Source organism: Eriocheir sinensis, chromosome 21, assembly GCF_024679095.1.
Source record: "Eriocheir sinensis breed Jianghai 21 chromosome 21, ASM2467909v1, whole genome shotgun sequence".
Classification (NCBI taxonomy): domain Eukaryota; kingdom Metazoa; phylum Arthropoda; class Malacostraca; order Decapoda; family Varunidae; genus Eriocheir; species Eriocheir sinensis.
The window spans coordinates 280,905-292,500 of record NC_066529.1 but is presented as its reverse complement, the minus strand read 5'-3'; the positions used below and the strand labels follow the sequence as shown (position 1 = coordinate 292,500).

The 11,596-nt window shown below is 45.0% G+C and overlaps 1 long non-coding RNA gene across 1 annotated transcript in view; it reads right to left on the bottom strand.

Annotated features, from left to right (window-relative positions):
- LOC127001815 (uncharacterized) overlaps nucleotides 1-10,035 on the bottom strand; it is a 16,415-nt gene extending 6,380 nt beyond the window's left edge. The window contains exons 1-2 of the long non-coding RNA XR_007755458.1: nucleotides 9,939-10,035; nucleotides 9,048-9,128 (exon numbers count right to left, since the gene is read on the bottom strand). This is a non-coding gene — a long non-coding RNA (uncharacterized LOC127001815). The remainder of the gene's footprint in view (nucleotides 1-9,047; nucleotides 9,129-9,938) is intronic.
- Nucleotides 10,036-11,596: the final 1,561 nt, after the last annotated feature.

Genomic DNA, 11,596 nt, shown 5'->3' with positions numbered 1-11,596 from the left:
GAGAGAGAGAGAGAGAGAGAGAGAGAGAGAGAGAGAGAGAGAGAGAGAGAGAGAGAGAGAGAGAGAGAGAGAGAGAGAGAGAGAGAGAGAGAGAGAGAGAGAGAGAGAGAGAGAGAGAGAGAGGGGGGGTGAGGGGGGGGTCCGTGATCCTGTAGCAGCTCTTTTAACCACTTTGAGGAATCCTTTGTGTGCAGCGGCGTTAGGAGGGAGAGGAGTGGGAGAGGAGAGGAAAGAGGAGAGGAGGAAGGGAGGAGGAGGGAGTAGAGATTGTTATCCGCAGAGCCACACGGAACACGAGCTGCCCACTCACTCACTCACTCACTCACTCACTCTGATTTACTCATTAACTCCATTGCCTCATTCACCCACACTCACTCTGTTCTTGGGTCTCACTCACTCACTCACTCACTCCATCGTCTCTCAGTCAGTCAGTCAGTCACTCACTCATTGATTTAGGAAGAAACGGTAAAATATAAGGAAGGAAGAAATGAAGCCAGGGAGGGACTGGATAAGGAAGGAAGGAAGGAAGGAAGGAAGGAGAAAATATAGCATGGAGGAGTAGGAGAGAAGGAAGAAAGCAAGAAATGGTAGAAATTATGAAGGAGGAAAGGAAAAACTGGAAGAAAGGAAGAAAGGTAAGAAAATGGAACACAAATATTTAAATGATAATGGAAATGAGGTAAGGGGAGGAAGGGAGGGATGAGAGATATTCAGGTAAAGGAGGGAAGGAAGAGAATGAGGTAGTGGAGGAGGAGGAGGAGGAGGAGGAGGAAGAGGAGGAGGAAGGGGAAGAAGGAGAGCGGTGGAGTACAGATGAGGTTGGGGTGCCATACTAGTTAACTAATAAATTATGAGGGGCGAGATTTAGGAGATGATGATGATGATGATGAGGAGGAGGAGGAGGAGGAGGGGATGGGGAAGGGAAGGGATTGGTGGTGGTGGTAATGGTGGTGATGGTGGTGAAAGGAGGTGAAGGATGGGGAATAGATAGATAGAGAGAGAGAGAGAGAGAGAGAGAGAGAGAGAGAGAGAGAGAGAGAGAGAGAGAGAGAGAGAGAGAGAGAGAGAGAGAGAGAGAGAGAGAGAGAGAGAGAGAGAGAGAGAGAGAGAGAGAGAAGCTAGTTAAAAAGTGAGAAAGGGAAGAGGAGGGTAATGAAGAAGAGGGGTAGTTTAGAAGGACGGAGGGGGGAGAGGAGGAGGAGGAGGAGGAGGAGGAGGAGGAAGAGAAGGGAGGAGGTGAAGATGGGATGGAGGGGGGAGAGGAGGGAGGGGAGGGGAGGGGGCAGAGGGGAAGAGGAGGGGGGTGAGCACGAGCCAAGAAGATGTGGCAATAAAAATTACTTCCAGTCTGATACCTTTCCACCCCTCTCCCCTCTCCCCCCTCCCCTCCCCCTTCACCTCCCCCCTCCCCTCCCTATCACCTCCATCACTGCCGTATGTCCCTCAGTCCTCACCCCCCTCTCCCCCTTCTCTCCCCTCTCACCCCTCTTCTACATTATCTCCCCAATAGTTTTACTTCACTCCATACACCTCCTCCTCCTCCTCCTCCTCTTCCTTCTCCTCCTCCTCCTCTTCACTTCTCTTCCCTCCCTGCATCACTGTCCTATCTCCCCTGTTCTTATTCCCCTCCTCTTCGCCCTCCTCCTCACCCCTTCTCTTCATCCCCTTTCCCTTCATTTCCACTCCCCTCTACGTCCATTACCACCTTATCATTCTACTTTCCCTTCCTCCTCCTCCTCGTCCTCCTCCTCTGTCTCTTGTTCATATCAAGAATATATTTACGCTGTTAGTGTTGTTGTCGTTATTGCTGTTATTAGTTTTTGGATCGGAAAAAAATGATAAGCCATGACTTGATCCCCCATTAAAGAAACACGAGGTAGACATGGCCGGGCAGGTGGAGAAGGAGAAGTAATAAGATAAAAATACGTGGGAAAAAGTTAATACAATAAAAGATGAGCTCAAACACTTGAAGGTAAGTTATCATCATCAGCGACCCTTTGTGGAAAGATGAAGATGGATAGATGGTAAGAGAGGATCTACTACTACTACTACTACTACTGCTACTACTACTACTACTACTACTACTACTACTGCTGCTACTATTAATAATAATAATAATAATAATAATAATAATAATAATAATAATAATAATAATAATAATAATAATAATAATAATAATAATAATAATAATAATAATAATAATAACACACACACACACACACACACACACACACACACACACACACACACACACACACACACACACACACGCACACACACACGACGGGGTATTAATAGCAAGTTATCAAATTACGGATTTTAATTCTGAGGACGGTCTCATTATGTCAGTGGTGGTGGTGATGGTGATGGAGGGAGTTAATGCTTATCTCGATATCTGTTTAGTTATGTTTTTTTTTTGTGTGTTATGTTATGCTGTTATGTATGTTTATGTAAATGTTTATTCTTATGTCATGTTATGTTTTTAATGTTATGTTTATGCTATGGGGTTTTTTTTTCAGTTATTTTTATTATCTTTTCTGTTTTTTTTTTTTTATATATAGCAAATGAAACAGCTCAAGGGCAATTTACACATAAATAAATGGTCATAAATCGTAATGGTATCGACGAAGAGGACACAAAAAAGGAATGGTGGTGGTGGCGGTGGTGGTGGTGGCGGCGCGAGGTGACAGGTGGCATCTCCGAGGGGGAGGAACACAACCATGAAATATTCGAACCAGCAACTGTGAGCGCGGCAGATGGCTGGGAGGGGCGACAGGACGAGGAGGAGGAAACACGAAAACACGGAAACACGGAAATGCAGGCAACAGAAAGACTATTGGCTCATTACCTGGTTGAACGCTTTGGTGGTTTAATCTGCTTGACAGCCACTTGGGGCTTGAGGAGCAGATGGAAGCACCTCGATATTCAGTTTACTCTTGACGCAACGAAATGACGGTCGATTCGATATTTGAAGGAGTTGATGGTATACGCATTTACTACTTCTGAGGGAAGATTGTTCCAGTGGCGGACGACTCGGCTTGAAAAGAAACTCCTTCCAATGTCTGCGTTACATCGACTCGACTGAATCGGTAAACCGTTATTTCTATTTCTTAAGTTGGTTTCCAGTTCAAAAAATTTGGAGTAATCGACGTTATTGAACTTTTTCAGGTACTTGTAGACTTGAATCATATCCCCTCGTAGGCTCCTTTTATCCAGTGTAAAGAGATTGAGTCGCTCCTCGTATGACTTCGTGGCGCGTCGTTGAATCCTTTCCAGTAAATCAATGTCCTTTCTGTAATTAGGAGACCAGAACTGTACTGGGTGCGTAGTAGAAGCCCCCTACCTCCTCTCCCCTTTTCTCTTTCTCTCTCCCCTCACCCCACTACCCATATTCCTCCTCCTCCTCCCCTCTCCTCTCCCCTCACAACCCCTATCCCCCTTCCCCTCCTTATCCACAACCCCCCATAACTCCCATACCCCCTCCCTCTCTCTCCCAATACACCCCACCACCACCACTTCCCCCCCTCCCCCCGTTCAGCCTCCTCCCCATCAAAATTCGGGAAAATTGCCCCAAAATCCTGTAAATGGCGTCACTAATGCGGTCGACAATGGGGCTTATGTTAATGGTATTCCAATGGCAAAAAAGAGACGTTGTGTGTGTGTGTGTGTGTGTGTGTGTGTGTGTATGGTTTTTTTTTCTTCATTTATATTATTGACCATATTGTCTTCTTTTATCAATCTATTATGTATACGAGGAAAAAGAAGAAATAAAGTAAAAAAGAAGGAAAGCAAGATTGAAAAAAAGACAAAAACGACAAAATTATATTCTCATTATTATTTTTATTTTTTGTCCTTGAGCTGCTTCATTTACTGCACACACACACACACACACACACACACACAGACACACACACACACACACACACACACACACACAAATACGAATAAATTGAAAAAAAAAAAAGAGGAGCCAGGAAGGGAAAAAATGTCTATCAGTTTATCTACCTATTTATCTATCTATCTATCTATACCTTCTATGTATAAATGTGTATGTATATGTGTGCGAATGTAATGAATGTAGGTATGCTTCTCTATCTATCTATCTATCTATCTATCTATCTATCTATCTATCTATCTATCTATCTATCTATCTATCTATCTATCTATCTATCTATCTATATATATATATATATCTATATATATATATATATATATATATATATATATATATATATATATATATATATATATTTCTATTTCTATCTATACATTAAATAAATCATAAAATCAATACAAAATAAAACTTAAACTAATACAAATTCCAGTAACAATCAGCATTCAATCAAACTTATATTCCTAATCAATTCCGATAATAATCATAAAGTTGTCCCTAATCACCGCCCCTTTCCCTCTTTCCTCGCCTAATTATTCAGATTCTGGGTGAAATGAGGGAGGGGCAAAGGGGAGGAGGAGGGGGAGAGCATCGGGGAATATTAATTGTGAGGGAAATGGGTGGGTTAGTGGGGTGGGTGGAGAGGTAGAACTAGTGGAGGGAATGGGGAGGGAAAAGAAAAAAGGGGAGGAGGAACTGGAGGATGGAAGGGAAATGTCTGAAAGGGGGGAAAGGAGGGTGAATGAAGGGTACCTATAGGGAAGGTTAGGTTAGGTTAGGTGAATAAAATTAGAATAGGGAAGGTTAGGTTAGGTTAGGTGAATGAAATTAGAATAGGGAAGGTTAGGTTAGGTTAGGTTAGGTGAATGAAGGGTATAGGGAAGAAAGGAAGGAGTGAAGGAGGATTTGAAAGATGGAAAGGAGGAAGAGACAGAGGAAGGAAGAAAGGAGATAGAGAAGAAATAAAGGAGTGGGAAAAAAAAACGAAAAAAGGGAGGAAAGTAGGAATTCAAAGGTGGAAGGGAAGAAGAGAAAACAAGAAGGCGGACTGGAAAAGCAGGAATTAAAAGCTGGAAGGGAAGAGGAGACGGAAGAAGGAAGAAAGGATACAGGGAAGAAATGAAGGAGAGGGGAAAAAAAGCGAGAGAAAGGAGGAAAAGGAGGAAGAAGAGAAAAGAAGAGAGTGAAAGAAGGAGGACTGGAAAGCTCTCTACTCAGCTCCAGGATATAAAGAAGAAATGAAGGAGTGAAGAATAAAGAGGAGGAGGAGGAGGACTGGAAAGCTCTCTAGTCATGGGTTAAGGGTATAGGGTTTACATGGGTGATTGGGACGGTAATTAGTGATCCAGTTCGGTGGTTAGGTCGTGGTGAAGTGATTGGTGACGCTCCTTGAGGTACTAATGGCTATATTGGTGACGCCCATCTTTCCCTTCACCTTCCCTTCCCTTCCCTTCCCTTCCCTTCCTTTCCCTTCCCTTCCCTTCCCTTCCCTTTCTGCTTTTCTGATCAATGTTTTTAGTTTCCATTTCCGGTTTTTTTTCTTCACTTTTCGTTTCTTTTCCTTCTTCTCTTATCTCTCTCTCATATCACCAGTTTCTTCAAGTTTGTCTGCCTCTGCGCATGTCAGTGTCAACTACTACTACTACTACTACTACTACTACTACTACTACTACTTCTACTACTACTACTACTACTACTACTACTACTACACTATTATTTTCCTCCTCACTTCTCATCTTCTCTCCTTCCTTCTTTACCCCAGATCGTGTCCTCCACCCGCCTCCCTTCCATCACCTCGCCCTCCCCCCCTTCCCCCCAAAGGCCTCAATCAAAGCCCTCACCTCCCCCTCTGCCTAGCCACTCCCTGGCTCCACACATCTGCAGGAAGGAAAAGAACTGCTCAGAAAAGGAAGGTTAGGGAGCTATATAGTAAAGTACATTCAAAGAGACGTTAATGACAGGAAAATCTTACATGAAAAGTCGAGTGAAAAAGTAAACAAGTTGTAAGTAATGGAGAGTGTTGTTTGCCCTGACAAGATAGAGAAAAAAGATACGAATATTAGTAAAAGAAAAAGAAGGAATAATGAACAGAAGGTTGGATGTAATTAGGAACATAAAAAAAAAAAATGGCGAAAAAGTATGTACGGAAATCTCTCTCTCTCTCTCTCTCTCCATCCCCTGTCCTTCCCTCCCGACCCATCCCTCACCCTCCTCCTTCCCCCTCCCCTCCCTTTCCCCCAGCCAGGTAAAAGTAATAACACCGCCACGTGGGCTTACACAATTAACCTGGCGGCTGTTAGTGTCGGTGGGCGGGCACTTGGAAAAGGAACTATTGAAACTAATGAACGAGCCGCCCCCATTGCAGGACCCCGGCACCAGATGGCTTGTATATAGGAGTGTGGTCGGTATTCTTGTAAACGCTTCCACCGCTCGTATCAACTATTTCCAAAGGCCAAAGAGGAGATCAATCGGGTCCTCTGGAGTATGTTTTTTTAGACTCACGGTACAGAAGAAGGGTCAGACTACCACCACGGCCATAAGGCTCCCACTGGAAATGCCCGAAAACACCTACGAAAGCCTTGTCAAATATGTGTGCTCAGACGATTCCACCTCTCATATCTGCTATTTCCAAAGGCCAAAGAGATCAACCGGGTCCTCATGAGTGGTGTTTTTTTATAGGTTCACGGTACAGGAGAAGAGTCAAACTATCACCAGGGTCATAAAACTCCCCCTGGAAATGCCCGAACCTCCTACGAAAGCCTTGTCAAATATGTGTGCTGGGACCCCGAAATGTTTAAAGAATATGACCCGGCGTGTGAAGTAGATATAGTGGGTATATATGAGAGGGAGTTAAATGTGGAAGAGGGAAGTCTGATAAAGGAGTGGAGGTTCGTTGATTTTTATTTAGAGTACAGGAATCAGCACAAGGGAAAAGATAAACATACATTTATATATATATAAAAGCCCGCTAATCACTGCTCCTGTAGAGAAAGTAGAAATGAGTGACCGAAAGAGAGGGGAAGGGATGAAGAGGAAATAGGTGAAGTAAAAGAAGTGGAGGGCGAGAAATGGGCGGAGAGGGGATGGGCATAGCGTAAGGAAGTGTGGGGGAGGCGATGGAGAGTGAATGGAGGGACTTAGATATAATAGGAAAGGGTGTAAGGAGAGAGAGAGATGGAGATGGGAAAGTGTATGTATGTATGTATGAAGTGTATGTATGTATGAAAAGATAGGGGTGTAAGGGGAGAGAGAGGGGAGGGAGATGGGGAAGTGTGTCACGCGTAAGTTTGGGGAAGGGGAAGGGGATGAAGAGGGGATGTATATGAGTATGGGGAAGAGGCGAAGATGAGGAGGAGGGGAGTGAGTAGTATTAGGGAAGCTTATGAGGAGAAAGAAGGGGGAAGGTAGGTGAGGGAGGGTCAGGAATGATTAGAGGAGGAGGAGGAGGAGGAGGAAGAGAAGGAAAGAAAGGAAATTACTCTGACTGTTTAATTGGTCTTCCTCCTATTTTTTGTTGCCTGGTTTTGGTTGAGTTTGGGTGATTATCGCGTGAGGAGGGAGGAGGAGGAGGAAGGGAGAGAGGGAGATGAAACGAGGGATAGAGTGAGTATGGGTGGAGAGGAGGAGGAGGAGGGGGAGGGAAGGGAAAGGATAGGAGAAGGGTAATAGGAAGAAGGAGGAGAAGGAAGATGAGATTGGGGTAAAGGAAGGAGATCTTGTGTGGTCTGAACGAGAGAAAGTTTGGGTGTTGATTGAAGGAGACTCAAACACGCTATAGTCTTTGCCTCCCTCCTCTCTCTCTCTGAATCAACTTACTGAAGGTACTGATCGTCTTCTGTTCAGTCCTTTGTGTGAAATGTGTTTTGTTGATGAGGTCTCAGTGTACGTAGTATTCCTACCCCATTATGCCTTTGATGAAGTGGTAGAAGAATATATTGGAAGGAGGGAAGAGGGAAGAGATGTGAAAGAAATCAAGAACATGCAAGTGATGGGAAAGAGAGAAGGGAAGAAATGCAGGGAAAGAAAGAAACGGAGGAGGAGGAGGAGGAGGAGGAGGAGGAGGGAATAAGGTATAAAAGGAGGGAAAATGAGGAAAAGAAGTCAGGGAGTGTGTGTGTGTGTGTGTGTGTGTGTGTGTGTGTTAGGGGGGGGGGGGTCGGTGAGGGTGAGTAAGGGGGAGATTAATATGGACAGAGGGGAGGTAGTGTCTTAGGTTACGTCTCCTTTTGTCCCTCATTAAAAGATTCGTGCTCTCCCTCCCCCCCATCATGCCCCTCTCCCCCCTCTCCCCCTTCCCCCAGCCCTCTATTGTGACCCCCTGTGCAATAATTGGTGACTTTAGGGATGCAGCGCGTGCCAGAAATTAACTCTTCCTCCTCCTCTTCCTCCTCCTCCGCCCGTTTTTTTTTTCTCTCTCAATATTCTGTTTTCTTCTAATATTCCCTTTCCTTTTTCCCTTATCTATTATCTCTTCACTTCTTTTTCCTTCTCTTCACGCCTTCAAATGCTTGGATCACTCACACACACACACACACACACACACACACCATCTATCAATCCCTCATTAACCCTTTCCAACCCTCATAACACTACAAAAGACTCATAATAGCCCACACCCAAACTTCTACCCCTCCCTCCCTCCGCCCTTCATTTCCCGTTCCTCACCTCTCCCTCCGACCCCAACTCATTTATTTTTGTTCTTCCCTCCCTTAATTCTCTCCCTTCTCTCTTTCCTACCTACACTTCTAATTTTCTTTCCTCTTTGCGTCTTCCATTTCTTGCCTCCTATCTCTCCTTTCTCTTCTCTCTCTCGTATCAATCCTTCCTCCCGTTCCTTCCCTTCCTACTCTTCTTTCTTTTTTGTGTTTACCATCTCTCGTCTCCTATCTCTCCCTTTTCACTCACCCACACACTGTTACAAGGGAATAGAATGACAAGTTATGACATGGGGGATACAGGAACATTAATTACATCAAGACCAACACAAGATCCTAGAATCGTGAGGAGGAAAGGTACAATAGTGGAGGAAATAAGAAGAGCAAGCACGAAGGCCAGCACACACAAGGAAGGTAAGACTAGGGAATATCCTTGACTCGTGTGGATGAAAAGTTTTGACGCTGAGTATAGAAGAACAAGAACAAGAACCAGTACTCACGAGGAGGGTAAGCTTCGGCAAGGTCCTGGACTCCTGCGGTAGGCTACAGTGAAGTACGGTAAGTTTGTTCCACGCCAGTACCTGTGAGAGGGAGGGAAAGTGTCAATGAGGGAGGGTTGAAGGGGTGCTACACTTACCAACTCCTTCCTCCTCTAATGGGCGCATCTAACATCACCAAAATGATGTAGGCTACAAGCTTGGTGGAGGGACTGCTTTGGTCTCTCAAGCGAGTAGGCTATAGCCTCTCTTGAATTTTTTTTTATTTATATATGACGCACGAGACACCTTAGAGTTAAATTAAAGTATGTGCTTATCTTTGTATTCATTTAAACACACTCTGGTGATATTTCTACGGTTTCTGATTCACTAAATTGAGTGAAATTATACTGTAATAAACACTCACAAAATCCGTGTCACATGTAAAATTGAAAGTCATCATGTAAGCTATGCCTCCATGAAATATACATGAATAGATAAATAGGAAAGCTCACGAAGTCAGAATAAGTGACATCACCTGCTTTGCGCGGTAAAAATGTACTTATTCAAGACATCAGTTACCCGCGAAATGGCGCGCGTTGCTGCCAGACGCACAACATCGTCTCCGGGGATTTCAAGTCTATGACAGTGCGACCAAGTCTTCGTCATTGAAAATAGTAGACCAATACCCATATATGAGTGGTGTGAAAGGCTGGGCGACATTCCCTGCATATAAAACACAGGGATGGAGACGAAATTTGTGGGAAATTAGATGTACCAGAGGCGTGGGGCGGAGAGCAACAAATACTCAGCTGTCTGCTCTAAACATTTCAAACAGTGGACAAGAAATGGACCTTCCCCAGCACACCCAGACCCAGAGTTCTCTAATCCTATACACTGTTTCCTACCCTTTACCCTCTGCTGGCTTGGCTTCTTCTTCTACAGTGTTTAAAGGTGGTGGTCAGGCCGCGAGCCCAGCAGTACTCGGTGTTGTTGTTTTGGTGTCTGGCCGCAGATGTCGTATGCAATGTGAACGTATTTTCATATTATTATTCTGTTGTTTATTCAATGTTTTGTTCAGGGAAAAGAATACTCATAATTTTAGTTAGTTTAGGGTTTTAAGTATTCTTTACGAGGTACAATTATTTAAGTACCTCCTACTATCTAGTAAGAAACGTACTGAATCCTCGACCTCAGGTTTGGTGATGTTAAGCGCGCCTCTTGTTCTGCTTCCGGTTACCTCGAAAGTCATATTTATCGCTTATGTGCTACCCGGCAACACCTGATTGGCCAAATGATACCAAAATTGTTAGATTAAAAGAGAAAAGAAGAAAAAACACGATAGATAGACAGAGAGAGAGAGAGAGAGAGAGAGAGAGAGAGAGATGGAACAGGTGGGGTCCATGACTTAATCTCCTAACACCTTAATTGATGCAAGGCGGCGGGCATGTGAGTCTGAAATCTGCGCAGCTTAACCAACTGGACCTGTTACAGTTATTATCATTGTGTTTATTATAAGTGTTACTATTATTATCATCATCACTCATCCACCTCCCCTACCACCAGCACCACCACCACCCATCCACTTACTTCCCTTCGCTTCACATCCCTTCCGTTTCCTTTCCCTCCCCTCCCATCTCATCCCTTCCCTTCCCTTCCCTTCAAATTTCATCCCTTCCCTTCCTTTTCCTCTCCCCTTCCCATCTCAATCCTTCCCTTCCATTCCCTTCCCTACGAATTTCATCCCTTCCCATTCCTATTTTTTTCCCTTTCCTTCCGTTTCCTTCCCATCTCAATCCTTCCCTTCCCTTCCCTTCCCTTCCCTTCCTTTCCCTCCCTTCCCTTCGCATCTCATTCCATTCTCTTCAAATTTATTCCCTTTGCATCTCATCCCTTCCCTACTCAGCACCCACCACCACCACCACCGCCGCCGCCGTTACCTGTCCGTCATCAGGCAGCCAGGTGTGTCCACGTGCCATTAATCAGTCCCAGGTGACCCCCGCTGACCCGCTGACCTGTGAGGGCCGCCACGCGCTGACCACTCGCCGTTTGACCTTCCTATCGACCCCGCTTGACCCCTCCCTCTCCCTCCCCCTTGTCGTCTCTCCTCCCTTTCTCCCTTTATCACAACTCATGTCATTCAGTTATTTCTATGGGGTAGAGGAAAGGGAGGGGAGGGGAGGAGAGGGGAGGGGAGGATTGGGGAGGGAAGAGATGGGATGAGAGGGGAGGGGAGGGGAGGAACGAAAGGAAGGGGAGGGGAGGGGATGAGATGGGAAGGGAAAGGAAGGGAAAGGAAGGGAAGGAAAGGGAGGGCTAGGAATGCGGAAGGATAAGAAGGGAAGGACAGGGAAGCGAAATGATGGGGAAGGGAAGGGATGGAATGGGATGGGGCAAAGAAGGATAGAAATGGATTAGGGGAAAGGAAAAGGAAGGATGGGAATGGGATGTGAAAGAAAAGAAAAGAAAGGAAATGGAGGGAATGGGAATCGAAAGGTAAGGAAAGGAAAGGGGAGGGAGGGAAGGGAGGGAAGGGAATGATAGGAAATGGAGCGGAAAGGAGAGAATGTTGT